Source organism: Schistocerca nitens, chromosome 12 (genome assembly GCF_023898315.1).
Source record: "Schistocerca nitens isolate TAMUIC-IGC-003100 chromosome 12, iqSchNite1.1, whole genome shotgun sequence".
Lineage (NCBI taxonomy): Eukaryota > Metazoa > Arthropoda > Insecta > Orthoptera > Acrididae > Schistocerca > Schistocerca nitens.
In genome coordinates, this window is record NC_064625.1 from 150,027,760 (window position 1) to 150,042,415 (window position 14,656).

Sequence of the window (14,656 nt, forward strand, 5' to 3'; positions counted from 1 at the left end):
TAAGGAATGAGGAGGTTCTACGCAGAATCGGAGAGGAAAGGAATATGTGGAAAACACTGATAAGGAGAAGGGTTAGGATGATAGGACATCTGCTACGACATGAGGGAATGACTTCCATGGTACTAGAGGGAGCTGTAGAGGGCAAAAACTGTAGAGGAAGACAGAGATTGGAATACGTCAAGCAAATAATTGAGGACTTAGGTTGCAAGTGCTACTCTGAGATGAAGAGATTAGCACAGGCGGGCTGCATCAAACCAGTCAGTAGACTGATGACCAAAAAAAAAAAAAAAAAAATATGTGGCTACTGTCTGCAAAATGTGTTGTGAATAGAGTTAGTAGTAAAGAAGAAATAAATTAAAAATGGCTCTGAGCACTATGGGACTCAACTGCTGTGGTCATCAGTCCCCTAGAACTTAGAACTACTTAAACCTAACTAACCTAAGGACATCACACACTTCCATGCCCGAGGCAGGATTCGAACCTGCGACCGTAGCAGTCGCACGGTTCCGGACTGCGCGCCTAGAACCGCGAGGCCACCGCGGCCGGCAAATAAATTAAAACTCCATGCACTATGCAGCAATTTTTCACGCAGCTCGGTATTATGATGTCATATCTTCAGAACTATGTGTCATACAACGACACATTCGTGCAGGCACATTCAGTGGTACATGTAAATACAGTTTTGCAAAATACAGGGCGATCAAAAAGTCAGTATAAATTTGAAAACTTAATAAACCACGGAATAAGGTAGATAGAGAGGTAAAACTTAACACCCCATGTCATTCCAAGCATGTGTGTCAATTTGTATCTCTCTATCTACATTATTCCGTGATTTATTCAGGTTACAAATTTATACTGACTTTTTGATCACCCGGTATATCACGAATAGAGTTTAGTAAATAAACATATTGTGCTGGCGTAATCTGTCACCAGCAGCCCGATCGGCAAAGGGGCTGTGAGAAGATCGATAGTCAGCACCGGAGCAAGTGAGCATATCAGGAGAGAGGCCAAAGACAGACTCGCAAACAACGTGCCGCCAACGCCCCACGGACCGGAGGGCACATTCAGTCATCAGTCACAGCCTTGCTGGAGCCGCAGTCGCACTTAGCTCAACCTCTGGTTCAGAGTCAGTCAGTACCTAGCGACCAGAGCGGGATTCGTACTTCACCAGCAATGAGCTTAACGTGTACTATTACAAAAGAGCTTGTAACACACAACCTGGACTATCTTAATTTATCAACTTAATCATTCAACTTAATTCCCATTGTAAATTTCCCCACTAGGGTAACCAATTGCTCACAAACAGCCATTGATAATATCTTTATAGAAAAGCCCAATGAACGAAATTATATTACAAAACCAATAGTCAATGGCCTCTCAGACCACGACATGCAGTTCCTTCTGTTGAATGTTAATCTGTTAAATCTGAGCTGAAGAGGGTAATCAATAGGCCAAAAATTGATTATTTTAGGACACTCCTCAGAGACATTCAATGGACTGATGTTTACAGTGCTCATGGCATGAATGAAAAATATAACACTTTTGCTAATAAAGTGCTTACCTTATTTGAACACTGTTTTCCCCCAAAACTAACCAAGGTTAGAGCAGTCTACAAAGAAGCCATGGATTACTCAAGGAATATGGGTATCTTGTAAAACAAAAAAAAAAAACTGCATCTGTCAATCCGAAACAGTTCTGATGTTGATGCTATAGCAAATTACAAGAAATACTGCAAAATATTAAAGACTGTAATACGGACATCAAAGCAAACATATTACAAGGAAAAGGTAGTCATATCAGATAACAAAATAAAGACAATATGGGGTATATAGTAAAGGAGGAGACCGGTAGAACCAGACATGAAGAGGGACAAATAGCATTAAGAGTAAATGATACATTGGCGACAGATGTGTATAGTGTTGCAGAACTTTTTAACAAACATTTTATAACTGTTACTGGAATGATGGGGTTGTCAGGTTCTGTAGATGCTGCTATGGAATACCTCAGACCAGACATTTAAAGTAACTTCCACTCACTACCCCAGCAGAAATAATGTGCATCATAAAATCTTTAAAATCAAAAACATCTAGTGGGTATCACGAAATATCAACAAAGTTAAAGAATGTGATTCTGAGTTAAGTAACATATCAAGCTATCTGTGTAGGGTACTCCGCCGTCAGGCCACGCGTGGCCTACCGGTACCATCCGACCGCCGTGTCTTCCTCAGTGAAGGAAGGTATTGTTGACCGAAGCCGCAACTAGTCAGTCGAGCAGCTCCTCAATTGGCATCACGAGGCTGACTGCACTCCGAAAAATGGCAACAGAGCTTGGCGGCCTGAATGGTCTCCCATCCAAGTGCCGACCACGCCCGACAGCGTTTAACTTCGGTGATCTCACGGGAACCGGTGTATCCACTGCGGCAAGGTTGTTGCCAAGCTATCTGTGTAACCAGTCGTTTATCAGTGGAATATTTCCTGAATGGCTGAATTATGCTTTAGTTAAGCCACAGTTTAAGAAGGGAGATAAAGAAATAGCATCAAATTTCCGTCCAATTTTACTTTTGCAGGATTCTCAAAAATTTTAGAAAAAGTAATGTGCAATCGGCTTTGTAACCATCTTATCTCAAATAACATACTGTCAAAGTCGCAGTTCGGATTTTTAAAGGGTTCTGATATTGAGAAGGCTATCTAGACTTACAGTGAAAATGTGCTTAATTCTTTAGACAAAAAATTGCAGGAAACTGGTATATTTTGTGATCTGTCAAAGGCATTTGAGTGTGTAAATCACATATATCCTTTTAAGTAGAATATTATAGTGTAACAGGAAATGCTGCAAAATTGTTCAAATCTTATATCTCTGGCAGGAAACAAAGGGTGTTATTACGAAATAGACATGTGTTAAGCTATCAGGCATCATCCAACTGGGAACTAATTACTTGTGGGGTCCCACCAGGTTCCATTTTAGGGCCCTTACTTTTTCTTGTGTATATCAATGACCTTTCATCAGTAACATTACCAGATACCAAGTTAGTTTTGTTTGCCGATGATACAAAGATTGCAATAAATGGCAAATCAAGTGTAGTCTTAGAAAGATCGGCTGCTAAAATATTTGAGGACATTAATCACTGTTTAGCACTGTCCACTTCTTCTATCTGCTTGTCGTCGTATGTTAGGCATATACTCGTGGGACACCCCTTACAAGTTCTGAAGTGCATGTAGTGTGTTTTTTCAAGGTTCAGTGACAAAGAACTGCTTTGTCACTGAACCTTGAAAAAACACACTACATGCACTTCAGAACTTGTAAGGGGTGTCCCACGAGTATATGCCTAACATACGACGACAAGCAGATAGAAGAAGTGGACAGTGCTAAATTCTTGGGATTACAGCTTGATGATAAATTCAACTGGGAGGAGCCCACCACAGAACTGGTGAAGCGTCTTAACAAATCTCTATTTGCAATGCGAATTGCGAATTGCGTCAGACATAGGGGATATAAAAATGAAAAAGCTGGCATACTACGCTTACTTTCATTCCATAATGTCATATGGGATTATTTTTTGGGGTAATTCATCAAGCCAAGCTAAAGTTTTCCGGGCACAAAAACGTGCAGTAAGAGTTATATGTGGTGTGAACTCAAGAACATCCTGCAGAAGCGTGTTTAGGGAACTAGGGATACTAACTACTGCATCCCAATATATTTATTCCTTAATGAAATCTGTCATTAAAATATATATCACTTTTTCAAGCTCAACCAATAGCTCAATTCATGGAATCAATACTATAAATAAGAATAATCTTCACAAGGATTTAAAGTCACTTAGTCTTGTACAAAAAGGTGTGCATTATTCAGGACCACACATTTTCAGTAACTTGCCAGCAGCCATAAAAAGCTTAACAAGCAATGAAATTCAGTTTAAGAGAAGCCTAAAGGATTTATTGGTGGCCAACTCTTTCTACTCCACTGATGAATTTCTCGGTAGAACCAACTGATTGTGTGTGTGTGTATGTGTGTAAGTACAATATAACTTCTGCACAATTTCAGTGCTGTAATGTGTTCATTGTAAATAAGTGTGTGTGTGTGTGTAAGTACAATATAACTTCTGCACAATTTCAGTGCAGTAATGTGTTCATTGTAAATAAGTGTGAGTGCGTATATATATATATATATATATATATATATATATATATATATATATATATATATATATATATATATGTGTGTGTGTGTGTGTGTGTGTGTAAGTACAATCTAACTTCTGCACCATTTCAGTGTAGTAATGTGTTCATTGTAAATAAGTATTATAGTAGTTCTATTGCATGTTTATTACCTTATCAATAAAAAAAACTTTTTTATTTTAAATTCAGTGCATTAGTGTTTGTAAAATGATTCTTTCATATAGTGTTCATTAAAAAATGACGATCATTGGACTTGGGACCTGAGGAATGGTACATTAGCTTATTAGCTTACTTGTTTGAGTTGTAAACATTTGTCATGTACAATTGTTTTTCTGACATATTCTACATCCCAGAGGACCTCTATCTAGTGTAATATAATCTAAAGTAACTTCTTGTTGTTATGAATAAAGAGCCCTGTTAATATCCGCGCAGTTTCTTTATTATAGAAGAGGCTACCGGCCACGAAACAAAATCCTCTCCTTGCTTCGCACGATACAAGCCTACAGTGATAGCGAAACGACACAAAACACATTATTACTGAAGAAAAAACAAATTAAAAGGTCATTCCTGATGTTGAAGGTGCATTGCATTAACAGCGAAAATGTATTCAGTGATACGCTTTTTTTCTTCCTCATTTTGTGGAGGATGTCAGGGAGTAAAAGTCTCGTTACGGTTTGAAATTACGTGTAAAGTTTGTTGCAAGTCACTAAGTGGTCTCATTCTCAAATACTAGATGAATGTAGTCTGGCTATTTCCGCGTCGTGATCTAGGCTAACCTTTTACCTTGCACCCTCAGTCCTACGAGAGGTACGTGATTCTTATCTTCAGGGCGTTTCTTCCCACACGGTAGCGATCTGTGTAGCGAATTTGGTTGAAATCGATCCATCAGCTAAGGAGGAGATGGGGAACACACATACGTACAATTCGTAAGATGTTTCTGCCGTGTGCCCTTGCAAATATTTCCACATGAAGTGCTGAGTGCTATTGATAAGGGATTTCAGATCGATTCCGTATTTCTGGATTTCCGGAAGGCTTTTGATACTCTGCCACACAAGCGGCTCGTAGTGACATTGCGTGCTTATGGAATATCGTCTCAGTTATGTGACTGGATTTGTGATGTCCTGTCAGAGGTCACAGTACGTTGTGATTGACGGAAAGTCATCGAGTAAAACAGAAATAATTTCTGGCGTTCCCTAAGGAAGTGTTATAGGCCCTTTGCTGTTCCTTATCTATACAAACGATTTGGGAGACAAACTGAGCAGCCGTCCTGGGTTGTTTGCAGATGACGCTGTCATTTATCGACTAATAAAGTCATCAGAAGATCAAAACAACCTGCAGAACGATTTAGAAAAAATATCGGAATGGTGCGAAAAGTGGCAGTTGACCCTAAATAACGAAAAGTGTGAGATCATCCACATGAGTGCTAAAAGGAACTCGTTAAATTTAGGTTACACGATAAGTCAGTCTAATCTAAAAGCCGTAAATTCAACTAAATACCTGGGTATTACAATTACGAACAACTTAAATTGGAAGGAACACATAGAAAATGCTGTGGGTAAGGTTAACCAAAGACTGGGTTTTATTGGCAGGACACTTAGAAAACGTAACAGACCTACTAAGGAGACTGCCTACACTACGCTTGTCCGTCCTCTTTTAGACTACTGTTGCGCGGTGTGCGATCCTTACCAGATAGGACGGACTGAGCACATCGAAAAACTTCAAAGAAAGGCAGCACGTTTTGTATTATCGCGAAATATGGGAGAGAGTGTCACAGAAACGATACACAATTTGGGCTGGACATCATTAAAAGAAAGGCGTTTTTCGTTGTGACGCATTCTTCTCACGAAATTTCAATCACCAACTTTCTCCTCCGAATGCGCAAATACACTCCTGCAAATTGAAATAAGAACACCATGAATTCATTGTCCCAGGAAGGGGAAACTTTATTGACACATTCCTGGGGTCAGATACATCACATGATCACACTGACAGAACCACAGGCACATAGACACAGGCAACAGAGCATGCACAATGTCGGCACTAGTACAGTGTATATCCACCTTTCGCAGCAATGCAGGCTGCTATTCTCCCATGGAGACGATCGTAGAGATGCTGGATGTAGTCCTGCGGAACGGCTTGCCATGCCATTTCCACCTGGCGCCTCAGTTGGACCAGCGTTCGTGCTGGACGTGCAGACCGCGTGAGACGACGCTTCATCCAGTCCCAAACATGCTCAATGGGGGACAGATCCGGAGATCTTGCTGGCCAGGGTAGTTGACTTACACCTTCTAGAGCACGTTGGGTGGCACGGGATACATGAGGACGTGCATTGTCCTGTTGGAACAGCAAGTTCCCTTGTCGGTCTAGGAATGGTAGAACGATGGGTTCGATGACGGTTTGGATGTACCGTGCACTATTCAGTGTCCCCTCGACGATCACCAGTGGTGTACGGCCAGTGTAGCAGATCGCTCCCCACACCATGATGCCGGGTGTTGGCCCTGCGTGCCTCGGTCGTATGCAGTCCTGATTGTGGCGCTCACCTGCACGGCGCCAAACACGCATACGACCATCACTGGCACCAAGGCAGAAGCGACTCTCATCGCTGAAGACGACACGTCTTCATTCGTCCCTCCATTCACGCCTGTCGCGACACCACTGGAGGCGGGCTGCACGATGTTGGGGCGTGAGCGGAAGACGGCCTAACGGTGTGCGGGACCGTAGCCCAGCTTCATGGAGACGGTTGCGAATGGTCCTCGCCGATACCCCAGGAGCAACAGTGTCCCTAATTTGCTGGGAAGTGGCGGTGCGGTCCCCTACGGCACTGCGTAGAATCCTACGGTCTTGGCGTGCATCCGTGCGTCGCTGCGGTCCGGTCCCAGGTCGACGGGCACGTGCACCTTCCGCCGACCACTGGCGACAACATCGATGTACTGTGGAGACCTCACGCCCCACGTGTTGAGCAATTCGGCGGTACGTCCACCCGGCCTCCCGCATGCCCACTATACGCCCTCGCTCAAAGTCCGTCAACTGCACATACGGTTCACGTCCACGCTGTCGCGGCATGCTACCAGTGTTAAAGACTGCGATGGAGCTCCGTATGCCACGGCAAACTGGCTGACACTGACGGCGGCGGTGCACAAATGCTGCGCAGCTAGCGCCATTCGACGGCCAACACCGCGGGTCCTGGTGTGTCCGCTGTGCCGTGCGTGTGATCATTGCTTGTACAGCCCTCTCGCAGTGTCCGGAGCAAGTATGGTGGGTCTGACACACCGGTGTCAATGTGTTCTTTTTTCCATTTCCAGGAGTGTATTTTGTTGGCACCGACTTAGATAGGGAGGAACGATCACCAAGATAAAATAAGGGAAAGTAAAGCTCGTACGGAAAGATATAGGTGTTCATTCTTCCCGCGCGCTATGCGAGATTGGAATGATTGAGAATTGTGAAGGTGGTTCGATGAACCCTCTGCCAGGCACTTAAATGTGATTTGCAGAGTATCCACGTAGTTGTAGATGTAGAAATTTCACTGTCCTACTGTCACTGTATCACTAGATCACATAACTAATGAGGAGGTATTGAATAGAATTGGGGAGAAGAGGAGCTTGTGGCACAACTTGACATGAAGAGGGGATCGGTTGGTAGGACATGTTTTGAGGCATCAAGGGATCACAAATTTAGCATTGGAGGGCAGCGTGGAGAGTAAAAATCGTAGAGGGAGACCAAGAGATGAATACACTAAGCAGATTCAGAAGGATGTAGGTTGCAGTAGGGACTGGGAGATGAAGAAGCTTGCACAGGATAGAGTAGCATGGAGAGCTGCATCAAACCAGTCTCAGGACTGAAGACCACAATAACAACAACAACTGTCACTCGTTTGTCGTGAATGACCTCTTATGAAGCGAATGTTTGTATATGTACCCTGCCCATCGGCCACGGGCACGGACAAGAATTCTCGTTCGCCGATGCTCGTTCGCTTGTGCTCGCTTTGGTGTAGAGGGGGTTGACGACGAACGCGATACAGCAGTGGCAGCAGCTGCGGCAGCGTCGCGCAACAGATCGCGGTGACCCAGTGGCTGCCGCGAGCCCTCCCGAGATAGTTGAGGTGACTCACTGCCGGCAGTTGGACGCGGGTCGACGGTAGCGGCTGGCGGTGAAAGGCGGACGGCTGGTCCCCCCCGGTCATACTGTCCGTAACGCTCACGATGCAGGGGCGTCGGAGCGTGGCCCGTGTGAGTCCACACGCGTTGACAAAGCGCTCTGCTCTCGCGCAGTTGCCGCCGACAATGGCGCCGATCTGATCGCCCCGGTACGTGTGGGGTGCGCCGGCTGTGGTGGGGCCGAGAGCTCTGCCGAAGGGGCGGCGGCGCCAACTGCACGCCGCACGCACATGCGTGAGACGAGACGCGGCCAACGGTGGAGCAACAGCGTCCCAGTCTAGCCCAGCTCCGCGTTGGTGTGTGCAGGATAAAATTAAAACCATATGGTCGATCGTAAAGGAAGTGGCTGCTCAGCAGAGACAGGTCGAGGATATAGAATCAGTGCGCAGTGGAAACGTCCGTGTTACTGACAAGTCGCATATACAGGCGGGTGTTACAAAAAGGTACGGCCAAACTTTCAGGATACATTCCTCACACACAAATAAAGAAAAGATGTTATGTGGACATGTTTCCGGAAACGCTTAATTTCCATGTTAGAGCTCATTTTAGTTTCGTCAGTATGTATTGTACTTCCTCGAATCACCGCCAGTTGGCCCAATTGAAGAGAGGTAATGTCGACTTCGACGCTTGTGTTGACATGCGGCTCATTGCTCTACAGTACTAGCATCAAGCACATCAGTACGTAGCATCAACAGGTTAGTGTTCGTCACGAACGTGGTTTTGCAGTCAGTGCAATGTTTACAAATGCGGAGTTGGCAGATGCCCATTTGATGTATGGATTAGCACGGGGCAATAGCCGTGGCGCGGTACGTTTGTATCGAGACATATTTCCAGAACGAAGGTGTCCCGACAGGAAGACGTTCGAAGCAATTGATCGGCGTTTTAGGGAGCACGGAACATTCCAACCTATGATTCAGGACTGGGGAAGACCTAGAACGACGACGACACCTGCAATGGACGAGGCAATTCTTCGTGCAGTTGACGATAACCCTAATGTCAGCGTCAGAGAAGTTGCTGCTGTACAAGGTAACGTTGACCACGTCACTGAAAGGAGAGTGCTACGGGAGAACCAGTTGTTTCCGTACCATGTACAGCGTGTGCAGGCACTATCAGCAGCTGATTGGCCTCCACGGGTACACTTCTGGGAGTGGTTCATCCAACCTCATTTCAGTGCAAATGTTCTCTTTACGGATGAGGCTTCATTCCAACGTCATCAAATTGTAAATGTTCACAATCAACATGTGTGGGCTGACGAGAATCCGCACGCAGTTGTGCAATCACGTCATTAACACAGATTTTCTGTGAACGTTTGGGCAGGCATTGTTGGTGATGTCTTGATTGGGCCCCATGTTCTTCCAGCTACGCTCAATGGAGCACGTTATCATGATTTCATACGGGATACTCTACCTGTGCTGCTAGAACATGTGCCTTTACAAGTACGACGCAACATGTGGTTCGTGCACGATGGAGCTCCTGCACATTTCAGTCGAACTGTTCGTACGCTTCTCAACAACAGAATCGGTGACCGATGGATTGGTAGAGGCGGACCAATTCCGTGGCCTTCACGATCTCCTGACCTCAACCCTCTTGACTTTCATTTATGGGGGCATTTGAAAGCTCTTGTCTACGCAACCCCGGTACCAAATGTAGAGACTCTTCGTGCTCGTATTGTGGACGGCTGTGATACAATACGCCATTCTCCAGGGCTGCATCAGCGCATCAGGGATTCCATGCGACGGAGGGTGGATGCATGCATCCTTGGTAACGGAGGACATTTTGAACATTTCCTGTAACAAAGTGTTTGAAGTCACGCTGGTTCGTTCTGTTGCTGTGTGTTTCCATTCCATGATTAATGTGATTAATGTGATTTGAAGAGAAGTAATAAAATGAGCTCTAATATGGAAAGTAAGCGTTGCCGGACACATGTCCACATAACATATTTTCTTTCTTTGTGTGTGAGGAATGTTTCCCGTAAGCTTGGTCGTACCTTTTTGTAACACCCTGTATGTACAGTATTTAATAAACACTCTCTGAATATAGCTGGTGAACTAAACAGAAACCTAGTCCCAACAGGGAATCATATAGCGCTCGTAGAAGAAAGTGTTCCGAGACTGTTACCTGAAATGCTCCTCCATGATAATGGTAAGAGGGAGATCGAGTTAATAATTAAATCACTAAAGACCAAGAACTCTCATGGATATGACGGGGTATCTAGCAGAATACTGAAGTATTGTTGTATGTATGTTAGCCCAGTACTTAGCCATATCTGTAACTTTTCCTTTAGGAGTGGTCGGTTTCCTGACCGATTAAAGTACTCGGTAGTGAAGCCACTTTATAAAAAGAGAGACAGGGATAATGTCGACAATTATAGACCTATTTCTATGCCATCGGTGTTTGCTAAAGTTATCGAGAGGGTTGTATATACAAGGTTACTGGAGTATTTAAATTCACATATTTTGCTGTCAAATGTACAGTATGGTTTTAGAAATGGTTTAACAACTGAAAATGCTATATTCTCTTTTCTCTGTGAGGTTTTCGAAGGATTAAATAAAAGGTTGCGAACGCTAGGTGTTTCTTTGATTTAAGGAAGGCTTTTGACTGTGTTGACCACAAAATATTACTGCAGACGTTGGACCATTATGGAGTAAGGGGAGTAGCTTACAATTGGTTCGCCTCTTACTTTAAGAACAGAAAGCAGAAGGTAATTCTCTGCAATATCGAGAGTGGTAGTGATGTTCAGTCCCAATGGGGCACTGTTAAGTGGGGCGTTCCCCAAGGGTCGGTGCTGGGGCCACTGCTGTTTCTTATTTATATAAATGATATGCCTTCTAGTATTACAGGTGATTCAAAAATATTTCTGTTTGCTGATGACACCAGCTTGGTAGTGAAGGATCTTGTGTGTAATGTTGAAACAGTAGCAAATAATGTAGTTCATGAAATACGTTCGTGGCTTGTGGAAAATAATTTGATGCTAAATCACAGTAAGACTCAGTTTTTACAGTTTTAACTCACAATTCAACAAGAACCGATATTTTGATCAGACAGAATGGGCATATTATAAGCGAGACGGAACAGTTCAAGTTCCTAGAAGTTCGGATAGATAGTAAGCTGTTGTGGAAAGCCCATGTTCAGGATCTTGTTCAGAAACTAAATGAAGCTTTATTTACCATTAGAACAGTATCTGAAATAAGTGACAGTTCAACACGGAAAGTAGTCTACTTCTCATACTTTCATACGCTTATGTCATATGGTATTATTTTTTGGGCTAATTCTTCTGATTCAAAAAGGGTATTTTGGCTCAAAAACGGGCTGTTCGAGCTATGTGTGGTGTAAGTTCGAGAACCTCTTGTCGACCCCTATTCAATAGTCTGGGAATTCTGATATTGCCCTCACAGTATATATTTTCGTTAACGTCGTTTGTTGTTAGCAATATTAGCTTATTCCCAAGAGTTAGCAGCTTTCACTCAGTTAATACTAGGCAGAAATCAAATCTGCATGTGGAATGCACTCCCTTGACTCTTATGCAGTAAGGAGTGCAGTATTCTGCTGCATTCATTTTCAATAAGCTACCACAAGAACTCGAAAACTTTAGCAGTAACCCAAACACTTTTAAGTCCAAACTGAAGAGTTTCCTCATGGCTCACTCCTTCTATTCTGTCGAGGAGTTCCTGGAAGAGCTGAAAAATTAAGCAAATTCCAGTGTTACATCGTTGATTTTCTTTATTTAAACTTACGAATTCTCACCTGAATATGTTATTTATATTTCATTTTATCTGTTTCTACTATCGTGTTATAATTTCATGTATTGACTCGTTTCATGACCATGGAGACTTCTCCTTAATTTGATCCCACGTAACAATAAATAAATAAAATAAAAAGAACTTGTGCCCTTGGTAGGACTGCCAAACCTGCGCCCCCTCTCCGAGCAAACTATTTTTCTGGAATTATTTTTCCTACTTACACGAGACTTATCAGACTGAACGAAAGCAGTAATCACACCAATCTTTAAACATGGAAAAACTACAGAGGTATCTCTTTAATCAGCGTTGTGGGTAAAATCTTCTCAGGTACTGTTGAAAGGGAAGTGCGAGTATTAGTTGAGGACAGATTGGATGAAAATCAGTGTGGGTTTAGGCCTCTTAGAGGTTGTCAGGACTAGATCTTTAGCTTACGGCAAATAATGGAGAAGGGCTACGAGTGGAACAGGGAATTGTATCTATGTTTCTTCCAAATCCACCAGAAACAAAAGCAAAATAATTTTATTTAAAAAAGCGGATAAAGTGTCACTAGAGGCCTTCCTAAGAGACAATTTCCATTCCTTCCGAACTGACTATGCAAATGTAGACGTGATGTGGCTCAAATCAAAGATATAGTAGCAACAGCAATTCAGAGATTCATACCTCATAAATTGGTAAGAGATGGAACTGATCCCCCGTGGTACACAAAACAAGTGCGAACTATGTTGCAGAGCCAACGGAAAAAGCATGCGAAGTTCAGAAGAACGCGAAATCCCGAAGATTGGCTAAAATTTACAGACGCGCGAAATTTGGCACGGACTTCAATGCGAGATGCCTTTAATACACTCCTGGAAATTGAAATAAGAACACCGTGAATTCATTGTCCCAGGAAGGGGAAACTTTATTGACACATTCCTGGGGTCAGATACATCACATGATCACACTGACAGAACCACAGGCACATAGACACAGGCAACAGAGCATGCACAATGTCGGCACTAGTACAGTGTATATCCACCTTTCGCAGCAATGCAGGCTGCTATTCTCCCATGGAGACGATCGTAGAGATGCTGGATGTAGTCCTGTGGAACGGCTTGCCATGCCATTTCCACCTGGCGCCTCAGTTGGACCAGCGTTCGTGCTGGACGTACAGACCGCGTGAGACGACGCTTCATCCAGTCCCAAACATGCTCAATGGGGGACAGATCCGGAGATCTTGCTGGCCAGGGTAGTTGACTTACACCTTCTAGAGCACGTTGGGTGGCATGGGATACATGCGGACGTGCATTGTCCTGTTGGAACAGCAAGTTCCCTTGCCGGTCTAGGAATGGTAGAACGATGGGTTCGATGACGGTTTGGATGTACCGTGCACTATTCAGTGTCCCCTCGACGATCACCAGTGGTGTACGGCCAGTGTAGGAGATCGCTCCCCACACCATGATGCCGGGTGTTGGCCCTGTGTGCCTCGGTCGTATGCAGTCCTGATTGTGGCGCTCACCTGCACGGCGCCAAACACGCATACGACCATCATTGGCACCAAGGCAGAAGCGACTCTCATCGCTGAAGACGACACGTCTCCATTCGTCCCTCCATTCACGCCTGTCGCGACACCACTGGAGGCGGGCTGCACGATGCTGGGGCGTGAGCGGAAGACGGCCTAACGGTGTGCGGGACCGTAGCCCAGCTTCATGGAGACGGTTGCGAATGGTCCTCGCCGATACCCCAGGAGCAACAGTGTCCCTAATTTGCTGGGAAGTGGCGGTGCGGTCCCCTACGGCACTGCGTAGGATCCTACGGTCTTGGCGTGCATCCGTGCGTCGCTGCGGTCCGGTCCCAGGTCGACGGGCACGTGCACCTTCCGCCGACCACTGGCGACAACATCGATGTACTGTGGAGACCTCACGCCCCACGCGTTGAGCAATTCGGCGGTACGTCCACCCGGCCTCCCGCATGCCCACTATACGCCCTCGCTCAAAGTTCGTCAACTGCACATACGGTTCACGTCCACGCTGTCGCGGCATGCTACCAGTGTTAAAGACTGCGATGGAGCTCCGTATGCCACGGCAAACTGGCTGACACTGACGGCGGCGGTGCACAAATGCTGCGCAGCTAGCGCCATTCGACGGCCAACACCGCGGTTCCTGGTGTGTCCGCTGTGCCGTGCGTGTGATCATTGCTTGTACAGCCCTCTCGCAGTGTCCGGAGCAAGTATGGTGGGTCTGACACACCGGTGTCAATGTGTTCTTTTTTGCATTTCCAGGAGTGTAGGTTCCATAACGAAACATTGTCTCGAAATTTGGTAGAAAATCCGAAGAAATTCTGGTCGTATGTGATGTTCACAAGTGGCAAGACGCAGTCAATACCTTCGCTGCGCAGTGCCGATGGTACTGTTACCGACGACTGTGTCGCTAAAGCGGAGTTATTGAACGGAGTTTTCCGAAATTCCTTCACCAGGGAAGATGAATGGAATATTCCAGAATTTGAAACACGAACAGCTGCTAGCATGAGTTTCTTAGAAATAGAAACCTTAGGGGTTGCGAAGCAACTCAAATCGCTTGATACGGGCAAGTCTTCAGGTCCAGATTGTATA